The sequence below is a fragment of the Choloepus didactylus genome, chromosome 9 (genome assembly GCF_015220235.1).
Source record: "Choloepus didactylus isolate mChoDid1 chromosome 9, mChoDid1.pri, whole genome shotgun sequence".
NCBI classification, from domain to species: domain Eukaryota; kingdom Metazoa; phylum Chordata; class Mammalia; order Pilosa; family Megalonychidae; genus Choloepus; species Choloepus didactylus.
The window spans coordinates 38,192,118-38,195,020 of record NC_051315.1 but is presented as its reverse complement, the minus strand read 5'-3'; positions in this window follow the sequence as shown (position 1 = coordinate 38,195,020).

Below are 2,903 nucleotides of genomic sequence, written 5' to 3'. Positions count from 1 at the left end.
AAAGAATATTGACTGATTTCATTAAGCATTTTTAAGGCCACTAAGGCAATTCTCTTTCCTTTTGAATAAAAAGAAAGGGCATTAGAGGAAAACAAAAGTGACTTTTGAAGTATATGTTCAGAGTTCTCACTAAAGACCAAAGAAAATAATAACATTTATGAATGTGAGTAAATAAATCTTTATATTAGATGTTATATGAATAGTATTATACTTTTCCACTAGCAAAAGTATATTTTTGGTTAATTTCAAAATTGGAACCACAAGGGTGCTATTCTGTCAGGGCCATTAAAAATTGAAGCTTGTGGCTATTCCTGTCATGGAAGAGTAATAACCAGTATAAACTCATCCCACTTGAGAGATGAGTAATTTTTTACTTTATTATATTCCACAGTCCCTGATCCATCAGTACTTACTTTTATTCTTCTTGGTCTGTATAATTTCTATAATTGAAACAAAGATCCAAATACATATGTTATTTGCAGAATTATTTGTTATGTTGGGTTTTGGTATTTTATTACTTTAGCCCCCAAAGCACTTTTCTCGATTGGTTGGTCTCTGGAATAAATCATAAATACACATAAAATGGCTCCAAACAAAATAAATGGCATGTGCACGACAGTTGCCTCTCTGCATGTTATTAAAAAACTAGACTTAAGCTATGAGATGTCCATGGACTATGTAAATCCCATATAGTGGGAAAATGACCAAACCTAAATTACTAAAAATATATTTTCTGTAGTATTTTTTGCCTAAAAATCTTTGATTATTTATACATCCTAGTGATTTTTTTAGGAATACAAACATCACAAGAACAATTGCCTTTGACGTCTTAATATTTTAGAGGAGATTCCAGTAGAATAGCATTTTATCTTTCTATCCAGAAAACGATAAATTGTAAGATTATTTAATTCATGCCATTTGATTTTGTAGTGATTTTTTATATATAGGAAACCATGTACGAGATTTGATTCCTGACATCAAGGATCTTACAATGAGGTGGGAAAATGAGTCATGGACACATGAAATGCACATTAAAATATTAAAAATAATGAAACTAATAAATCAAATATATCCCTATGAATTGGCTTCTTGAAACATCTGAAAGTAAAAGAAAATGAACTCAGACCTGGTAAATTGCTTTTGTATCTTAGTTGCCTTGTGCATTAAATGGGAATTAAAATATCTACTGAGGATTGTAGTTAATGTTAAGGGAATATCTATGGATATAAATATCTCATAATGCCTCACACAAAATGTGTACTCAATAACTATTAAATAATATATTCTGATCATGTATCAAGAATCTTTAATAAACATTTACCCCCTTTGACCCATAAAATCCACTTCTGGGAATTTATTCTAAGAATATAATTTTTTTTTTTTAAGAATATAATCTGAAAAGCAGTGGCAACTTTATTTACAAAGATGCATATTGAAGCTTTATTTATATTAACAAAAACTTTTATGTTAACAAAAAAATTGGTAACAATCACAAGACCCCAAAGTAGAGAAATTATTTTATAAACTCTGATGCATTCGTTATTCTATTATATAGCTTTAAAAATGATTTTTGCAAGGAACTTATAATAACAGGGATATATACTTAGGATGTCGCATATTAAGGGAAAGAGCTGTATTAAAACCTGGATATATAGTAAGACCATAAAAACATGAACCAAATAAAGAGTATGCATTGAAAAAAATTGGGGATTAATATCTCAAAGTATTAGCAGGAATTTTTTGTGTGTTATGAGGGTATGGGTGATTTTTTTCTTTTACATTTCTGTATTTTTCAAATGTTCCATTCCAATTATTTGTTACTTTTATATTGAAATTAGAAATATTGTCATTTTACTTAAATGTTTTATCTCCCCAACAAACTAGAGAGTTCCTTGAAAGTAAGAATTGTGTAATTTACTCCTTTGAAATATAACATACTATATATATCTCATTTAAGGGCCCAATAAAAATTTTTCAAGTGGCAAATTATTAATAGCTTTTCCTTGTCCAATTCAAGTTCTTTCTTTGGCCTTCAAAAGGGGAAAAATATGACTCAATCTGCTTAATTTCTAAACAACTTCCAACAGCTTCCATACATGTACCGAATTATGAGGTTAAATATCAGGCTGTGCTAAATAAATAAGAGTAAGTATAGATTTGGTAAAAGGAGAATAATAATAATAATAACAATAAGAAGAAGAAGAAGAAGAAGAAGAAGAAGAAGAAGAAGAAGAAGAAGAAGAAGAAGAAAAAGAATGAGACTGTTTGCAAAAGCTGTTTGAATAATGTAGCATGTGCAAAATTCCGCAACTCATACTCTGATAGCCAGACTGACGAGAGAAAACCATTTTTATCTTTCATCACTTAAAGGAGGAAATATCATTTCCCTTTACTGAGGAACTGAAATATGAGGTGAAAAGGGTTGGTTGAGTATTTCTACTGAAAACCCTGCCCAACACCACAGTTGATAGTCGTACATGGTCTTGGAGCTGCCTACACTCAGCCCCATCTGTTAAAATGGCACCATGCCCATCTGCCAGATGGAGAACTGGCTTCACAGGGACAGAGGCACCAAAAAGATGGCTTTAGAAGACACTGTTAATACCACCCCTTGGGCCTCCCATCTTGGTAACAACTCAACCATGTTGGTGCCCTTGTCACATCTCCCACCACTTTCATAATTTCTAGAAATAAGTGGTTCCAAATGCTTACTAAGTCACTCCTTTGAGCTGGCTACTGGTTTGTGATCTTCAAAAAGTTGAAAAAGAATACCAAAGTAGAGAAAAGAAAAGCTGAGAGTTTCCAAATACTGAAATTTCTAAATTTATCTGCTCTCCATATATTCAAATGTATATATGTATACATGTACACAACCACACACATATATACATATGTGTATAAGT